A 20840-nucleotide genomic window follows, 5' to 3' on the forward strand; every position below is an offset into this window, starting at 1 on the left:
GCAATATATTTTGTATGGTGAATGTCCCATACAACCTATAGTTTAATCACTTACATCATATGTTAGAAATATTAATTCAAAACATTGAAACGGTGCTAATTCTATCTAAATTTTACGCAGTTGAAATTATAATTTTAATATTTCAGCCCCATTCAACGGCACTAAAATTTTTATTTTTTAATATATATTTTAAAATCTGGAAATGAAGTGAATTTTCGGAGTAGTGTAGAGTTGTCTATTGCGTGTGTTAGAAAACATTGGTAATATATTTGTTTACCTTGTGATTCATATCTTTTCTGGGTCAGAGATATAGTTTGAATGAGCCAATCTGGTTAAATTTACACAGTCGAATTGGCACCCAAATAAATTATTTTTGTTATTATAAATATTTAACACACATCGTCTACACACGGGCAGATAAAGTTTTTTTCTTAAAATAAATAGTTTTATTATACGAATCACTGTAAAAAAACTGATATCTATGTAATTTATTGTCAAGTGTCCACTATACTGCTCGCATATTCGAAGTCTTTATCTCTGTTCTCAATGTCCTCTTGCCCTGCTGTATCTATACAGTCTATATGAAGAACGGTATTTCGCTCACGGGAATAGAGAAACAGCAATGTTATTGAGATTTATTACACTGTAAAAAAAAACGTGTCCTACAATAAAGTCGAATAGGTCGTTTTCTTTGGTTTTTGTTACAAATATTTCTTTATCTTTACGGAAACATAACTGAAATAAAAATAATAAAAACGTATATTTTGTTCGCGTGAAAAAAAAAATTAAAATAGGTCCAGTAATTTTCGATTTAAATTCTTACAAACAATACTTTATATCAAATAATAATAGACTCACCGATTTACAGTGATATATCAATGAATTACTCTACCAGATTTTTTTAATTTTTTTGATTTTTTTTTCTCCAGTCACGGCCGGTTGACAGAATTTTCGGTCACTCAAATGATTTCACTGATATGCATCACTAGACACCGGAAAAATTCGCGAATTCATTTCGCGATAGGCTAAAATACAAATAGTTATACCTCAGTGCTGCCTCTGTTATTGGCTCACAACTCACCTGGATGACTCTGGGACAATGAGAAACACCCAACCGAAGCTTTATCGAATCACAGGCTGCTACGTTGGGACGTTTCACAAGACAGCAGCCCAATAAGTGGGTGGCATTTGACCGAGTGTACGTAGAACTGTGGAGTTCGTCCTGGAGGTCATTGAACCCGCGAATTTCTCCGGTCCCTACCGATCAACTACAAGTCCACGGCGTGGAAAGAACCATCCCGTCTAGCCATAGATAACTTAGGGTCGTCTCGTCTGGCGCAGCTCGAATTTCCGTCGGTGCGTGCGTCGACGAGTCGAGCTCTGTCCGACATCCAACTGTCGCCAGCGTCCAAACGAAAACTTTTTTGACGTGTCAACTTCTAATAAATCGATGAACGCCGGATTCACGCACGAACAAGTGTCCCGTTACGCACATTGTCTTGTTACGCTGTGTCCCGTTACGCTCATTGTACGCTTGCGCCGCATCTGTCTCTCTTCCACTTGATTGGAACAACCATCGATTTGACTTTTTCGAGGCACATTAAACTTGAAACACTCCCATTCATTTCCTACTTTTCCTGTCATCGTCCTATCCTTAACAGAATAACATAGATTAGAAGAAGTTAAATAGCAAACATGTATAAAAGTTATAGTTAAAATATTCTCTTCGTTAAAGTAATAAACATATTTTAATTAATGAGTGCAAATAAAAGTAAATTTATCAATTAAATTGTAGATTTCATTTCACTCCTTTGTATCCGTACAAAATAGTGGTAATTCAATAAAAATGATTCAATTTTATTCATGAAAGTATGCAATCATTTCATCAATGTTTTGTTATGACGTCACGTTAAACTATCGTCCGTAAACCGACTTTACAGACAACCATTTTTTTTCCCCCATTCAGAATGGATGTCTTCTGAAGTGTCGATAGTTCTTTGACATTGCAGTGTTCCGCATACTTCTTTCGTTGCTCGGAAGTGCATTGATAGCAGTTGCAGTCAATTTACGTACTTTTCAACAAAGAATTCAACTCAAATAAACGAACTAGTTTCTCTCGAAATTTAAAATAACCGAATCTTAGTAGAAACTACGCCGTATTTTGACTTCCGAGTTGTACTTTTCGTTCTAAAAAAAAAGTAAACACACATTTGGACAAAAGAAGTGTTTTCTTGCTGTAGTTTTTTTTGTTTTGTTTATGTACCAAGAATATTCTTGTGGATTCATGTTCAAAGTATGTGAAATTAATGTCCCCTAAATTTTGTAAGTTCCCTGCATAGTTTGTAAACAGCATTCTTTGTAAATTTAAGGTGAAAATTTTTAACAGTTTGAAATTTCAATAATTGAATGAAGACAGAATATTTCTAAAATTTACTATAACTCCCAAATGTCGTTTTTTTTCTTTTATTTCGTCCAAATCGTTTGTTAAAATAATATTTTACCTTTTAAATGGCAGTATTACGGTAAATAACATTTCCTTCACTTTGCTTCACTTATGCATAGTTCTTTGGTATTTATGTATTATAAATTGATTCAAACTGAACTGTTTTAGCCTTTTCTTAAATTCGCTGCTTAAGCTTTATCGTACACACCTGGGGCAATATCTATCTTCTGTATGTTGCAGTGATGGCAGGTCATGGTTATAAACATAATTTGCGTGAGTGAATAATCATTCACTTGGTCATGATCAAAGCCAAATGGAAACAGAGTGTTTGCCTCTTTGAACAACACAGCGGGACTACCATGACACTTATTACAATTGATATCCTAGACTAGCGCGCACCGGCAACTCCATTACTGATTCTACGAATATTAAGGTAAACGTGATTCATGTTGTTAGTGTTTGTTCATTCCGCAACCAGTAGTTTGTCTGATCCTTTAAATGTAATTACTGAGTTCGTGTTGTTATGATGTTTTTGAAGTTATACTTCTAATGCGACTTCCAACAAGGTTGCGTTAAACGTTTAACGCTACCATGGAGAATAACGCTACCATGGAGAATTATTTGCATGCAATTAAAAACTATTTGTTAATGATGCCAAAGAAGTATAACTTCTCACGCGCGTACCTAAGTACACGCACTCATTTTTTTTTATGTTTTCGAGTTGACTAGCATATTTCACAGTTTACTTCCGAGGACTATAATGGTTCAGACATGTGTGATGTAAACTTGTGTGAGTATAAATCAAGTTTCAGAAATACTTGAATCAGTCATTTCTGATACGAAAACAGGAATATTAGGATAAAATCACCCAGGGTTCATCTCAATAAGGACTTTAGAAATAATTTACGCTTGAAAACAAAAAAATAAGGGGGGGTGAATATTATTTATGTTAGATATTATAATACGTGCGTGAAGTACAGCAACTAACGTTCTTGTCGTGTCCTGTCGTGCACCAGGAAAACGGTTAGGGTACAGGTGTGGCGTATTCAACACCTAAAAACCATTATTTTTTTTTGTCTTGGAATACCGGCCTCAGTCATTTCAGAAAAGATGTGCAAACATTTTCTACCAGTATCCGCAAGGATTTCAACGCGGAGACGCAGCAAGAATATTTTTCCATTATATTTTACTCAGAAAAAAAGAAGGATAAATTGTAACCTACGTTAATGCACATTTTATCGAAGTTCATAAAAAAAAGTCAGTTCTTGTTTTTTTGCGGGTAATTCTAGCGTGCCAGTCCGCGAAGCATGACGACACGAGACAGCACGGTAACGAACTAAGATAAACGTCAGAGAAAATCAGTACCTTTGCTCGTGCATATTTTCCCTCAATCAGTCTGCTGTTCCCCCGAAACTATGAATAACAATCGAATTCAATGCATTTTATTATTTGCTCCTAGCTACTCTGAATTACAGACGCAAAAAAAAAAGACCCACGAAAGATTCGCTGGGATGTAATATGAATAGTAACTTTATGTGATAACGCGAAGACAGCACATGGAATAAAATGGATAGTTCCCTACTGTGAAATATGGCTGAATTGTGTACCCCATATTACTGGTCGGTGCCATTGTTGAACTACCATCTCTAATCGACAATACGTTAAGTCAAAATAGACATTAAATATTTTTAAAAAAGTATGTTAAAAGTTTAAGAGTTCGTGATATTTTTCCTTTCCTTTATAGCGAATTAGTAGAGGTATGTATATTTCGCGAAAAGATTTAGAGACTAGCTGAGAGTAAAAACACTGTAGCATCGCCTGTTCTTCGTGATTGGTCGAGCTTCTCTCAGGTGCGTGTCTCCCGTCAGCACATCAATCACAATGATTAAGCGCGGAAGCAAACGCGTCCTGATTGGCTCGGTCGAATGAGGCGATGGCTTCCCTCGCAGACGGCCGCCAATCACAAGGAAGTAACCGCTGGCGCGGGGGTGCCGTAAATCATTCTAATGCACGATCATATTTTTTTCGTGCAAAAAGCCTGTCCCTTAGAATTAGTAGAGCCACTACTATTCGCGGATTAATCTATTAGCGTAGTTCTTCCTGAAAAATCCCAAACACAAATTATTTTTTTTTCAAATAAATTGTTTTAAATAATTTTTTTTAAATGTAATTTTTTGACTGAATAATTTAAATGATAAAGAGATTTTTTTAAAAAATAAAGTAATTATTATATACTGTCATAATTTATGTAATTGTTCTTTTCATTTAAATATTAATGTTTGAATTTTTTATGTAAAGATTGTTTTCTGAAACAGTTATTATACTTTATCTTATATTATCATCAATTAAATTTTTTTTTAACTTTATAAATATTTATGCAAGATTCCCTAAGTTATATTTTATTTATTAGCCATTTTTTATAATTTTTAGAATGTTTACTTTAGTACATTAGTCAAAATAACTCACGTAGATTAAAGTGAACTAGATGCACTCACACACAAATGTAAACAAATTGAAAGAAAATAATATTATTACCTATCTAATAAAAGAGACTTGAAGCACAATAAGTCCTTATTTTGATGGTTTCTATGAACGTGAAGATACATTTTGATGTTAATCCTAGCATACACTGAGATCATGAAATGTGGTTTACAGTTTTTTGATTAACTTTTCGCATGTAGTCTTCGTCTTAAAACTCGTTCACTTATGAACGGTTCATCGACACGGTTCATTGATTTCAGTACACGCTAGGACTGGCATTAATATTTTCCTTTACATTTTTTTACGAACTATTGTATAAGAACTCGTTTAGAAAAAGGGGGGGGGGGGGGGGATTTTCAACTAAATATTAAATGTGGTTATGAATTGAATTTATTTTGAATCCTGTGCAGAAAAAAAAACGTAGAATATTGTGAGCTGAATGACTTGGGATACTGGCGCGTTAACCCCGCGTCGAGCGGCTGGCTTCCCGCCCTTCCCCGCTCTTCCCCGCCCTTCCCCGCCCTTCTCCGCCCTTCCCCGCCCTTCCCCGCCCTTCCCCGCCGCTCGCTGCCGCGGGGGCCGCAGTCAATCACGTGATCGCGGGTAATTCCCTGCGGTTCCTGCGCGCGGCGCGTCCGCCGCACCGCCTGGCGGACGCGCCGTGAAACACCGGGCGCCCGCACGCTAGGCCGCCCGCCGAGCGCTCGCTCACGGAGGCGAACATGTACAGGTCGAGCGCGAATCCGGACAGACAGGGATGTGCTGCAACTAGACCACTTTCCACCCGGGGCAAGAACTCATCTTGGATCCCACCCCCACCCCAACACCCCCTTCCCGACAAAAACCTCATATCGTCACAACACACTGTTACAAATATTTTTTATTCAACTTAGATGGTAAATAAATTGATTTATTTTCAGTCATTTATTTTTTTTAAATAAATCTTAAGGTGAATAGTAGGCCTACGAGAAAAAATACCATTTTTTATTAATATTTCACTATATTCATTTATGTGTCTTTCAAAACCAATAATTCAGTTAATCTGCCCTCCAATATTTTTGTGTTCTAACACTACGATATTCTGCATGTTCACCGCGAAAAAAAAATATTTGAAAACATCTATACTACTTATAGTCTAAAGCGCTTACCAAGGCTGGTATACATAATTATTGAAGTCGGAGCTGAACAACTTACGATATAACACTAAGCGTCTAGATATAAGTTTATTTGAACAACGTTCTGTTCTCCAACCACTTAAAATTTTGTTGCAGTCGTAAAATTATTTCATTGTATTTATTGGAAATAGAACACGTTACAAAAATTTGGTAAGCGGGGGGGGGGGGGGGGGGATGTAACTCCATTTATTTCAATGAAATAAATTTTCAGCAGCGGTAAACTTCGCCTTGAATGTAGAACATGGTTCAAGTTAACATTTTTCAGACGATTGGTGTTGTCTTTAATACTTTATCTGTTATTTACAATGAAAATGTTGTTAAGCTCCAACTTCAAAGAGGTATACCAACCTTGGGAAGTCGTGTAGAAGTATTCAACTTGTTTATGTCGTGATGAACCTGCAGTTGAAAAACGTTTGTCGGCCGAATTCAGACTCATTCTGTGTAAGACCTTTTGAGAGGTAAACGCGTAACATTACATGACGGAAAAAATCAAGATAAAGATGCAATGCAAGTCCCTTTGGTGAGCTTTCAAGAATCTCCACTAGGAGGTTCATACCAAGAAAATAAGTCTGAAAACACCCGTTTCAGCCATTTTCACTCTTCTAAAACACAGTTTAAATAAAAAACGAAATATGATAACAGAACTCCTCATCTGCCTCCATGTATTCTTAAATGATTTTCGTGTAAACACGCACCACTCTCGATATCTTGAGCAGTTTTCAAAATCGCGTTGGTTTTTCCTGAAGCTCTGCACACCATGTGTGAGTGTGTGTGCCAGGGTATACGGAGTCCTCAAAATTTTGTCACAGGAATATTTTGATTTCAAGTTATTAGTGCGGTTAGCTAAAAACGCGTTTATCAAGTAGGATAGTGCGCGACTGACGTTTTATTATTTATTATTCCCCACGACCCAGCTTCTTATCAGCCGCGACGACATAATCTCTTCGCCCACAGCCGCGGTGCGAGTGCAAATGTGTCTTAAAGCAATTTTTTTTTTCGCAACGGGCGGTCCGTATTGATTATGTAATCAAAGGTTAACGACGTTCCTCCCGCCGACTTTGGGGAAGGGGTGTGGGTTAAGGGTGGGGCGAGGGGAGGGGGTGACCTTAGGGCGAGACCTTTTTCGGCATCGTATGCACGTTCGTCATTACGTCCGACGCACTTTAGCTGATAGAGCCCGCTAAGTCATGTGTCACTGTGAGCATCACTTAGAACTCACACTGATGCAGTGCTACCACTCTGAAAAAAAAAATATAGTTACGATTTAATAATGTGGGGGAGAATTGGGCTCGTAAGGGATAGCCCAATTAAGTTTTATTACAGTTTTATTAGTTACTAATATTCACATTAATAATAAATACGTTTACTTAGAAATGTCCGATCACTAGGGACACCTGTATTTCGCGAATACATTTCGTGTCAAGGTATTTCACGAAATACTGCAGCTTTTCTCCTGTGGTTATCGGCTGAGGTCGGTGAGAGGTGTCGTCCCGCTCTTGACGGGGCCAATGAGAATGTGGTCACCGTACTGCTGCACCCTCACAATTTGCCATGACTCTTAGAAAAAGCTACAGTGTTTTGTGAAATACCTTGACATGAAATGAAATTGGGAAATACAGGTGTCCCTACCGATCACCAATCAATTGGCACTTAAAAATGTTTATTCGCAAGTCACTCAATGTCTTGTCAAGTTCCCGCAGTTCGCACTCCTCACTGGAGCCAGGCTCAACAGTGGTTCGCTCCTTTACCTCGCGCCTGTCCACTCACGCAGTCTCGTGCCACTCAGTCGCACTCTCACTATCCACTATCCGGGTCGCGCCACTCTCGAGGAGGGGGGGGAGTGGAAGTCTCTCCCTATCTTCACTCGCGGAACTCTCCGAACTCTCTGAATTCCGCTCGTAACTGTCGCCGAACTCGTCGCGGGCCTGGAGTCGCTGCTTAAGTACCTGTGGCAAACTTCTAGAACCGACGAGAGAAGCTGTGGAGAGTCGCGTCATCCCGGGCCGACCTGACGCCCGAAACATCGAGAAAGGCGGTGTTTATCCGCGCCACTCCGCGCGGCGGCCTCTGTATAAGCCCGGTATTCCAAGGACGCTAAATGTGATAATAGCCCGAGGCGGGGCTTTGCGCGGGGAGCGGAGGGGGGAAGGGGGGTAGTAACTATCCTTGTAATCCGGCCAGGCACGCGTGGCCTGTCTTACGTCAGTGGACGGCGAGTGACGCCAGTGGCCGTGCGGGGCCGCCAGCCAGCTCCGAACCTGGCGCGCTTTAAGGGCCCCGCCTCGTCAGGGGTGTATGTGTGTTAGTGAGGTGGGATGATAAACGCGACGCTCGCTGGTGCTTCTAGCGCGGTATCGCCTCTAAGCGCAAAACTCTGAACTGGCGCGCAGTCTTCTCGTCGTCACAGAATAACTGTGAAATTTGAGCGGTGACCGTAACGTTATATGGCCTAGAAATGAAGTTAAATGTGTAATGCAAGTCCCTTAAGTGCTTTCAAGAATCTGTACTGGTTTTTTACGCCTAAAAATTACTCTGAAAACACGCGTTTTAGACATTTTAACTCTTAAAAAAATACAGTTTAAAAACTTAATCCGAAATCAAAAGTACTTTTCGGCCCTCGGCGAACTCTTAAATGCTTTTCGTAAGCAGACCCCACCCGGATATCTTGAGTAGTTTTTAAATCGCGTTGTTTTTCCTGGAGCTCTGCGCACCGCGTGTGTTCCCGGGTAGGCGGGGCCCATTAAGGTCCTGTCTGCATTCTTACCTATATATATATATATATATATATATATATATATGCAAATGGAACAAATATTAATGTGAAATAACAGATATTAATACATTTACATTTACATGAAAACAACTGTATCACTACAAACAATTGAACGAATACCCTAAAAAGCTATCTTCACTTACTTTAAACTCGAACGCGTGTAATTACGACACCAAATTATAGTTTTTTACAAAACTTAAATATGATAGAACTATGCAACTAGAAACATTTTAACAGTTCGTAGGTCAAATGTGCTCATTCTGCCAGCATTGAAAACACTTAAACGCCACTGCTTGGAAGTTGTATTTTAAATGTAACGCATCCATCTTGAACACCCTAAATATGTCGTTTTAACTATCACAAATATTTAACTTTAGACACTAAAAAGTGCAGAGACATTTTTTTGTTTTGTTTGTACTTACACTGAAAATGTAATAAAACTGTTTATCATGTCATCACTAGAGACCTGTTAAATTCGCGATTTCAAATCCCCAAAGGATAGACTCCATGATCCTCTATGCACTCGTGCAAATTACATCTGCTGATTGGTTACCAACTCGTAAAACCTGTTGACTGGAATGATCGTGATTCGCTAATTCTTCTGTTAAAGATTTTTCATTGGCCCAGAGTCCTTCAGATAAACTGTGGCCCAATCATTGAAGCAAAATAATGTCAAAAGTAGGCTATTTGGACACTATCCTATCGCGAAATGAATCCGCGAATTTTACATGTCTCTAGTCATCACATATGTGTATCATTATCCTTTCTGTGTGTATAAAATAATATTTCCAACAGTGTCATAGATATTTCTAGGGACTTTTATAAATGCGGCTTTCTTTGTGAATAGGACTTGGTTACACTGACGAGCATCATATTTGCCCCATGACCTCGTTTATTCAACAAGATTCCGTTCGTTGGAATTGAATACCGTACGCCACGCTGCGCTCTAAGTTCCAGGAATTGTCTCATTTCCGGAGTCTTGTTTTTCCCCTCGTTCTCCTGCGGGGGATCGATTCGAGGTCACTTCATCAGGGTCTCTCTCCCGAGGTTTCACTCTCTCGCCCTTGCGATGCTGCCCTCAGCCCTTTGAGCCACATCCGTCGGCTTCGCCGAGAGAGAGGGTGTTAGCACTGAGGGGACACACGTGCAACTGCGGCCTGCCTCTTGGGGCGTAAACCAGTGTGTGTGTGTGTGTGGGGGGGGGGCTTATGCCCTGGGCGCCGCACTTATGGGAGTGCTAACCTGGCACAGTAATCTTTACTACAGATGTTTACTTGAATATCGTAGACTTAGAACACACACAAAAATAATTGGTTGTCTGTAAAGTCGGTTTACGGACGATAGTTTAACATGACAACGTCATAACAAAACATTGATGAAATTATTGCATACTTTTATGAATAAAATTGAATCATTTTTATTTTAATAATAAAAGAATAAATGCTTGAAATTATACTAGTAATCAGATTTTTAAAATGCAAGAATAATTAACCTTTATTGCCGAAATTGTTGTTGTAATAAGCAATGAAAACCACATTAACTTTTCACTTCACTTTATGAACAGTCGAGTGGAAGAGAGATAGATGCGGCGCAAGCGTACAATGAGCGTAACGGGACACAGCGTAACGGAACAATGTGCGTAACGGGACACTTTTTCGTGCGTGCAGCCGGCGTTCATCGATTTATTAGACGTTGTCACGTCAAAAATTGTTGGAAGGCAGATGTACATAATTATTTGTAACGAAAGAAAAAAAACTTGTAATTTTTCTCGTACTATCCAAATTGGGATTTATTATAAATGAAGTGACCGCAAATGAATAGGCCTATATTTATGTACCATCTAAGTAGAATAAAAAAAAAAAATTATGGGAATTAATACGTGCTGGTGATTATTAACCGGTGTTTTCAAGAAAGGTTTCGGTTTGGTTTGGTTGAAGTAACAAAAAAAAAAGAGGGTTCTAAGATGAGTAATTACCCCGGGAAACTAGTATAGTGACGCCCCTGCCCGAATTTCCACCTGCATGTTCGATGCGTGTTGGTCCCACGTGGTCTCCGTAAGCTTCGACGCGAGGATCCACACAGAACATTTTCTCGTGCGTTCACAAAATAATCCTTTGGAAATAATTTGCCAAGAACACAAGAGCATAACAAGAAAGACAACGTTTTTCGAGAAAATACATAGTATTTCTTATGAAAATTTTATGTTTCAAATGATGGAAAAGATATTGGATATTCAATAATTGAACTTTCATTTCTTTTTATTGTGCCTATAAATGTGCGCTGTTGGAACTGGAAACCTATTCATGGAACTTTTTTTTTTTTACTAACAACTTTTAATTCTCAGAAATAATGGGACAACACAAACAATAAATGCCCGGGCGAGAATCCGAACACAGTATTTACTGCGTACACGATTTTGTAGTGATACAGTTGTTTTCGTGTAAAACGTACAAATTTACAAATATGTTGTTATTTTTACGTGACTATTTATGTTCGGTGTACAAAAAAAAAATATTTTTGCCCAGGCAAAAATCCGAACACAGTATTTACTGCGAACACGATTTTTGTAGTGATACAGTTGTTTTCGTGTAAAACGTACAGATTTACATATATGTTGTTATTTTAACGTGACAATGTACAAAAAAAATTTTTATGCCCGGGCAAGAATCCGAACACATTGTTACTGCAAACACGATTTTGAAGTGAAACAATTGTTTTCGTGTAAAATGTACAAATTTACAAATATGTATTTATTTTTACGTGACTATTTATGTTCCATGTACAAAAAAAATTATGCCTGGGTAAGAATCCGATTTACAAATACTTTGTTATTCTAAATGACTATTTATGCTCCGTGTACAAAAAAAATTGGTTGTCTGTAAAATCGGTTTACGGACGATAGTTTAACGTGACAACGTCATAACAAAACATTAATGAAATGAATGATCCAGAAGAAAAGGAAATATAATATTCGACCTGAGACTGAGCCGTAATAGGTTTTTGCAACCAAACCATTTAGGCATTATAAATATTATACTCTTTGAGGAATAATTTTTTAAAATTTTTCTATCTTTTATATGATAAAATCTACCTCTGCATACTTTTATGAATAAAATTAAATCTTTTTTATTGAATTATCACTATTTTGTATGGATACAAAGGAGTGAAATGAAATGTACTTACCTACAATTTAATTAATAAATTTACTTTTATTTGCATTCATTAATTCAAATATATTTATTACTTTTGAAGAATCGCGCGCGCCGTATTTATTTTTACAAGTACAAAATTTTTTTTTCGCAGCAGCCGGGATTCGAACCGTCAACATTTGGACTGGTAGTCAGCGATGATAACCGCACGGCCACGAGGCCATATTAAAATAGTTGTTTCAGATACTATATATAGATTTATTATATACACAATTTTTTCATAAATAAATAAATATATATATATATTAATTTATAAAAATTTTTTTTTGTGTTGTGGGAGTTTTAAAAACGTATGTAGTCCGCCATATTTATTTCTTATAGTGGTAGGTGGGAAATTAAAAATATATTGTCGACTGCAAATCGGTGGACGATCGTTAAATTACATAATATTAATAATTCAAACGACGAAAACATGATTGAAAAGTCAAATCGATTGTCGTTCCAATCGAGTGGAAGAGAGATGCCACGCATGCGTACAATCAGTATAACAGGACACAACCGTAGCGGGACATCCGTAGTGGGACAATGTGCGTTACGGGACACTCTTTCTTGCGTGCAGCCGGCGTTCATCGATTTGTTAGACGTTGTCACGTCAAAAAAAATCTTATGCGCAGTGTATTGGTAGTGCGGTGTGAAGCGCAGGATCAGGACAAGACGACAATGGACCCGGCGCTCGCGGGGAACTGCAAGAAGACCGGGTCTGTCATCATTAGAGACCTGCGAAATTCGCGGTTTCGATGGCCTTCAGGATAGACTGCACATACCCCTGTACACTCGGGCAAATAACGCAAGTTCATTGGCTGCCGAATTGTACTAATTCGTCTCGGTTGGTTTGTCTGCGATTCGATCATTCTTTGGTTTCTGGGTTTATAACTGGTTGAGATTCGTCCAGATGAACAGTAAGCCAATAAAAAAATTATCTAAGAGGTATATGTGTTTGAATTCTAGCCTATCACCGAATGAATCCGCGAATTTTGCAGGTATCTGGTTATCATCCTCGTGGTCTGGTTGCCCGACAAGGCGGGTCGAAAGTACGACACACTCCTCTCTGATGGACTCCGTCGCGGGACTTGATGGCGCGTCCCGGAGCGAGCGAGCGAGCGAGCGAGAGAGAGAGAGAGAGAGAGAGAGAGAGAGAGAGAGAGAGAGAGAGAGAGAAGAAAACCGAGGACGCGAGAGCGAAAATAATAATAATAATAAAAACCCTCTTGAAGCGCGTTTCTTCCGTGTGCGCTCCGCGAAGGACATCTAGTTAAGTACACCGGCACTTTCCTCAACCCCCGAGACTGTTGCCGAGATGGTTTGGAAAAATGGCCCAATTTCTTCTCTCACTTTCCCGCACGCGCGGCAGTTGTCCGGGGGAAAAAAAATTATTGGGCGGGGAAGGATAGAAGAAAAAAAAAACTTTTGACGAGGTTGGCTGGCCTGGAACTTATACTTGCCACGACGCGAAGGGCATCACCATAGGCCGGTAATCCAAGTCCGCAGTAATGAGGGCTTGGGTTGTTGAATATGTTACACCTGTGCCCTTTACCTGTGTTCCCAGTGCACGCTAGGACACGGCCGGTCCCTTTATTTTTAGGGAACGGATTTTGAGTGTCCTATCCGTTTGCCGATCTGTTGCCCAAATTTCCGCGCATGCGCAGATTTCGCCCTTTTTTTTCCCGTTTATTTCGTCCAGATGGCGGACACGCGTCGCCGATTCATCATATTGCCATCCGGGGCAGTAAGCGTGGGCGAGGCCAGAAACCGAAGTTTCTACAACTCGCAAAGTGCAAAGTAAATCAGGTGCACCCCACACTGGTGAAGAATCATTTGAATCGACGGCGGGGGTGCGTGTCTTGTGGGATAGGTTTGGCACACGGGCCTGTGTGTGCGCTGGTAGGTTGTGGGATCCGCGTCTGGCGCCGTCAACTCGTATATAGTGACTTTTGTGATCATCGGTGGACGTACCAAGCACTTCGGTGCTTGGTACTTCGGTACTTGCCGAATGAATCTTTATGGCAGTGAAACTATCCTGTACACTTTAATGGTCATAACAAGAAATAATTGTAACTTGAAAAGTACTTCAGAAAATTAGAAAGGCAGTTTTATTTTTGTGCGTTGGCGCTTCTACGTCTAGTATTTTTTGCCGTAAAAAATTATGTCGATGGTTGCGAAACGTCCGCTGGAATGTGTTGAAACCTTTTTCTAGCCTCGCGCAAGACACCGTTAATTAAAACGGTCGCCGATTGGTTACCTCACTAGGATTGTGTTTTTGAACACGACCTGGAATACGACCCGTGAGTTACGTTCCGGTTGTTTACCAACAAGACAGAGCTCATTCGCTACCTTACCCGAACGTATTGGAATACCACCCTTAGGATCATAAAATTAGTAAATTCCGTCCCAATATTCATAAACGATACTCTATGTCTAGGGACCTGAAAAATTCGCGAGGTCATTTCGCGATAGACTGACATCCAAAAATGTATAACTTCGTACAGTTTCTGCGATTGGCCCACATTTTATCTGGGGAACTTCGGGCCAATGGAAAAACATAAACCAAGAAAGTGCCGAATCATGGACAAATTGGTTGAGACGTTTTACGAATCAGCAGCCAATGAACATGTGTCATTTCCCCGAGTTTGTTAAGTACTGTGGAGTCTATCCTAGAGGTCAATGAACCCGCGAATTTTTCCGGTCCCTATCTATGTCATATATGATAAATACTCAAAAACTTTTCCCAACAAGAAAACGTAACAACCAATGATCACAGTTAACAGTGCTTATGTCAATTTAGTTCATAGAGTAAGTTTTTAAATTCCGATCAATGGAATATTAAGACGTATTACTTAACACCGCTTTAGCAACCATTTCAGGCTACAAATTGATGATACACGACAAATTATTCATACAGAATGTCCCATAACTCAACTTCAAGCCGAGGAGAAATGAAACCAATAATTCACTGGTCAGAAACAAAAATAAATAAATAAATAAAATTGAAATGTGTTTTAGTTTTCGAGTTATAGACAATTTTTTATTCGTTTTTTAATTCCTTCACTGCACCAAATTATTGGCTACTGTAGCTAAAATGGTTGTTACGTAATCATAAATAACCCTACTTTTGATAGCAATTCAAAATAAAATTTTAAAAATGCTACACTTAATTTATTTTGCTCGTCTTATGCTGCAACAATTTTTCATTGGATAGCTTTGACTATTCACACTGTAAAAGAATTACTTTGATAACATATCATTTTTTTGTTTCAATAAGTACCTAATATTTTCAAATAGCGTGCTATGTTAGCAAAGTATTTTTTTTTAATTATGACGTAAAATTTCTCTTATTAAAAATTGTTTGCAGCATAAGCCATTCAAATAATATTTTTCCCAAAAGTATAGTATGCTTGATTTTATTTGGAATTGTTATCAACTGTAGGGATTTTATGAGTGCGTATTTAATATTTTTATTCACAGTATCAAATAATTTGGTGCAGGGTGGGGATTAAAAAACTTTAAAAAAATGCATATAACTCTAAAACTTCGACACTTTTTTTTATTCAGAACCGTAATTTACTGGCCTATCAACTATTCTCGTTTTGACGTAGAGTTATGGGACACCCTACCAAAGTTTTTTTTTTTCCTGAAAGAAAAAAGTTACGATTTGATTTTATGAAACGTAGTGGATCATGTCTTCAAAGGTTAATAATGTTAAAAATGGCGTTTATACTTTGTAGAGAAATATGTAGATTTTTATTTTAATTTTAAAAGTATATATTTGTTTGAGTATTGTTTAAACTTACAGTCACCCTTTCAAGATGATAAATCATTGGAAAATAGAATCTGTTTATGACGTTTGGAGTGCAGTAATAGCACATTCATCAAGTTCTCGTGTTAATATTCTCATATTTGCACCACGCTGTTTGGTTGGATCGAGAAAGACCTGCCATTGACAGACGTCACAGTCATTCGCTATAATTCGCTATAATGTTGTCGGGTGTTCCAAAAGTACTTGGTTACCAGCACGGTGCTCACGAATATGAGTCATGGTTAGGGACCGGAAAAATTCGCGGTTTCGATGGCCTTCAGGATAGACTGCACATTCCCCTGTACACTTGGGCAAATAATGCAAGTTCATTGGCTGCCGACTTGTCAGTCGTCTCGACTGGTTTGTCTGTTATTCGAACCTTCTTTGGTTGAGGGTTTATAATTGATTGAGATTCGTCCAGATGAACAGTAAGCCAATAGCAAAATCATCTAAGAGGTATATGTATTTTAATTTTAGCCTATCGCCGAATGAATACGCGAATTTTTCCGGTCTCTAGTCATGGTCCCCTCAACCCCTCTCTTTTCATTCGTTACAGTAAGGGACGTGTTTCCAATTTCACACACACACACACACACTCTCTCTCTCTCTCTCTCTCTCTCTCTCTCTTCTCTCTCTCTCTCTTTCCAAACCGCGGGGAAGTTTCACGTGGGCCATTCACCTGAAACTAATACTGTGGAACAAAAATAAAAAAAATAAACTGTTTCATAGATTTATAGAAAAAATATCGGCCGCTAGTTAAACTGTGTCGTAAGTGTAACATGCATAATAGCTCAAAGATAATTCTAAGATACCATTATTTCTGCGTGATATATTTATAGTTGCATTTCTTTAAAGCAATTCTGTTAAAATTATTTATCTAACATTTTTGATTTCACAAAATAAAGGTTAATTAAAACAATAGAATTCTGTATTTCTATATTTAAGATATTTTTATGGTCATGTGCAATTTCTGGTTACAAATTGTGCCATATTAGAAATCACAAAAATATATAGAAAAGAGATGAATTTTCAAACAAAGAAATCAAGCGAAAATAACCCGATATGTGTTTACAAATTCATTTGTTTTGTATATTCATTATCAGCGAGCATGATCGGTGAGAAACCCAGATGATAGGCTGGTAAGGAGTTGTTGGGAGGGGGGGGGGGGAGACGAATAAGAATGCTATTTACGTTCATTGAATGTTTCTTGTAAAACCTCTGTCACACTATCCTCCATCCAATTTTCAAAGATAATATCCAATTTTTGCTTCCAACATCTTCCAGTATGTTATGTCAAATAAAGTTGGATGGTTATGACGTCACAAGCACGGCCATTTTTGTTTGAAAAGTTGATTGATTTGAGTTTCCATCGAATATTTTGAATTCAGGACTGGTTCTGAAATATGTTGGATGTTGGATGCAATTGGCCAATCAAAACCGTGCCTAGAGAAAACGAACATGACATCGGGATTCGTCACAACGAATATTTAAAATGGTGAAGACCACACGAGCGGTTGAATAGGTTACAAAAGTTCAATAACTAAAATAATGTTAATATGAATGTCGTATGCAAAAATATTTTAATGTGTAAAAATGAAATTATTTTTGTATAAATTTAAATAATCACACATCGTTTATTTCATTATGTAAAGAAATTATTGTAAAATAGATTTATTTACATTCAGAAAATTAAAAAATCCACAAATATTATAACTAGAACACAAATTCTATCCAGCACTGTTTAGTTTCAAAATTGAGATTAAAAATGAAAAGTTTGAGACAGTTCAGACCAAAAATAAACTTAGATAGTGTGACACGAATTAAAACATATTCGTGGTAATCTGTCCAAATATATTTTATGCAGAAAATTGGAAGCAATTTTCCATCCAATACTATCCCTCCAACTCTATTGTCAAATATATTGGAGACAATTATGTGACAAGACCTAAACGGGTTTGATTGATTTAATTAGTTCCTGTGGAAATACGCCAGTGCTGAACACGCCGTAGCCACAAGAAATGTCAATAATGGACAAACAAGATGAATATACAAAACGAATGAATTTGTAAACACATATCGGGTTATTTTCGCTTGATTTCTTTGTTTGAAAATTCATCTCTTTTCTATATATTTTTGTGATGTCTAATATGGCACAATTTGTAACCAGAAATTGCACATGGCCATAAAAATATCTTAAATATAGAAATAGAGAATTCTATTGTTTTAATTAACTTTTATTTTGTGAAATGAAATATGTTTGATAAATAATTTTACCAGGTTTGCTTTAAAGAAATTGGACTATAAATAAATATATCACGCAGAAATAATTGTATTTTAGTATTATCTTTGAGCTATTATGCATGTTACACTTACGGCATAGTTCAACTAGCAGCCAATATTTTTTCTATACATTTATGAAACAGTTTTTCTTTGTTCCACATTATTAGTTTCAGGTCTGTGTTGTTTAACTGAATAGCCCACGTAAAACTTCCCCGCGGTTCGGAAAGAGAAAGAGAGAGAGAGAGAGAGAGAGAGAGAGAGAGAGAGAGAGAGAGAGAGAGAGAGAGAGAGAGTGTGTGTGTGTGTGAAATTGGAAACACGTCCCTTACTGTAACGAAGGAAAGGAGAGGGGGTTGAGGGGACCATGGTGAAAGGAAACGATAAATCTAAACTTACGATAGACTGCAGAGGACAGCGATGCCAGATGACGTAGAAATCTGACACCTACGACGATTTATGTTCTATAGAGAACACCAGTTCTCGGCAGGTCGAAAAAAAAAAACATTCCCCCTGAAAGCATTTTTTTCCCCTCTTGGCGTTTGACTGCTCAAACTCGTCACTTCACACAAATTAACTCTCTGAAAATTACTCCATAAGTTCTTACTAATGAGGTCATATATACATATATAACCTACATTTATTGCTAACACGAAATTCAAAAAACAAGTTTGATGACAGCTCATTTGCTTTCATTGTTTCAAAAGCAAACGACAGTAATTTTCTAACTACTCAATAATTAATGACAATTTTGTTTGTCAACACTGATAACAAAAGCTAACAGTAATTTAAACAGACAACAAAGTGACCCATCCAAGAACCTTATAGAAGTTATTTAGTCTTTATTAATCAATAGTAAATTGATTAGCATTTATTAAATAATTAAAGATTAATGACTTGAATTTATTAACCAATAATAAATAAATACTAATTGAAACAAAATTATTAATAAATAATAAAAATATATTAAACAATAATTCATCAATCAATAACCGAAAATTTATAGAAATTCTAAGCGAGTCTAATATGTTTGCGAACTTTCGATTACAATTATAATTGTATATGAAAATAATATATGTGAATATTTAACTTACCTCCATATATGTTTTTGAAAAAAAAAAAACTTTCGAAGTTTGTAGATGCAGCATACAACACACAGCACAAGACTTTAGCTAACCGAGATATTATCGTTGAAACTAATTTTCTGTTCGAAGCGTCCAACCGTTCAATACACAATTCTGCAAAAAATAAAATAATATATTGTAACAATAATAACAGTAACAACAATTAATACACGAAACGAACACAATACGATACACGAATCCGGAGCGCCCCGTTTCTGATCGGGCACTTTGCTCATAGCACTATCACGTTTTTATTTATTTATAATATTTTCAATCATTTTAATTCTCAAATTAAAATTATGTACACAATTAAATGCCCCGAATTGTAATGGGTGGATTAAAATTACATAAATAATTTTATTATAATTAAAATTGTGTATATAACTTTATTTTCTGAACAAAATTTCGTAGAAATAAAATAATGTACATAATTTGAATTTAAATATTTGAATTATGCACCAATGAAAATTTATTGGCAATGAATATTTTGTGTGGGCACAATACCAATTACGGGCGATCTAAATTTATTTCAATCAATTTAATTATTATAATTTTGGTATTTAAATTTACACTTGAAATAGCACGCGGTCATAGTATAATTTTAATTCAATTAATTTAAATTCCAATTATTTTGTGGCCATTTAGATTTTTTTCCTGCAATTTTAAAGACTTTTAAGCTAAAAAAAATGCATTAATGTTTTCTTATACCATAATAAAAGTAAACTAAAATTATGTCTAGACAAAAAATCAATTCTACGTTTTTAGTAATCTTTCCTGTATTTTTTAACTAATTTTGTATAGAGACATAAAATTATTCTTTTGCAAATATGTATTCAATTTGATATACTAATAAATATTTATGATTAGAGACCGGAAAAATTCGCGGATTCATTTCGTGAAAGGATGAAATTCAAACATGTGTACAATTATGCTGGTTCTACTATTGGCTCGCAGTTTAACTTGAGCTCTCTGGGCCAATGAGAGACTATCAACCAAAGAAGCGTCGAATCACAAGCTACCCAGTGGAGACGCCTCACAATTTAGTATCCAATGAACACGCGTGTTTACTTGAGAAATGCAGAGTATAATGGAGGCTATCCTAGAGGTCATTGAATCCGCGAATTTTTCCGGTCCCTATTTATGAGGCAAAAAATCTGTAATTTAAACTTTTATAAAATACATAATTTAATAGGAATAATATTTAAATTTTTAAATTTCATCTTAAAAAGGATACGCATTTAATTTGGTAAACAAATAAATTTTTGTGAGGCAAAAAATTTATATCAATTAATTTCATGTCCAGACACAAAATTAATTCATTATTTTTACTCTTTAGTGAAGAAAACTGGTTTCGGAAACTATTAGTTTTTGTTAAAATGAAATATTGCTTTTTTTTATTTATTTAAGATTCATTATTTTTGACAATAAATAAGAAAACGGCGTGCCATAAGCATCACGATTCGATTAAAAAACGGCGCGCTTATACGCCGATATATAGATATACATATAGATTTATAGAACGCTCGACACTTGACGGCCAAAGACTAAAAATACTCGCTAACGCG

At 36.9% G+C, this 20840-nt stretch overlaps 1 protein-coding gene across 1 annotated transcript in view; it reads left to right on the top strand.

Moving 5' to 3' along the window:
• The window catches only part of LOC134538240 (tyrosine-protein phosphatase Lar), a 1248834-nt gene that overhangs the window by 319267 nt on the left and 908727 nt on the right, over positions 1-20840 (top strand). The window lies entirely within an intron of this gene.

Source organism: Bacillus rossius, chromosome 13, assembly GCF_032445375.1.
Source record: "Bacillus rossius redtenbacheri isolate Brsri chromosome 13, Brsri_v3, whole genome shotgun sequence".
NCBI lineage: Eukaryota > Metazoa > Arthropoda > Insecta > Phasmatodea > Bacillidae > Bacillus > Bacillus rossius.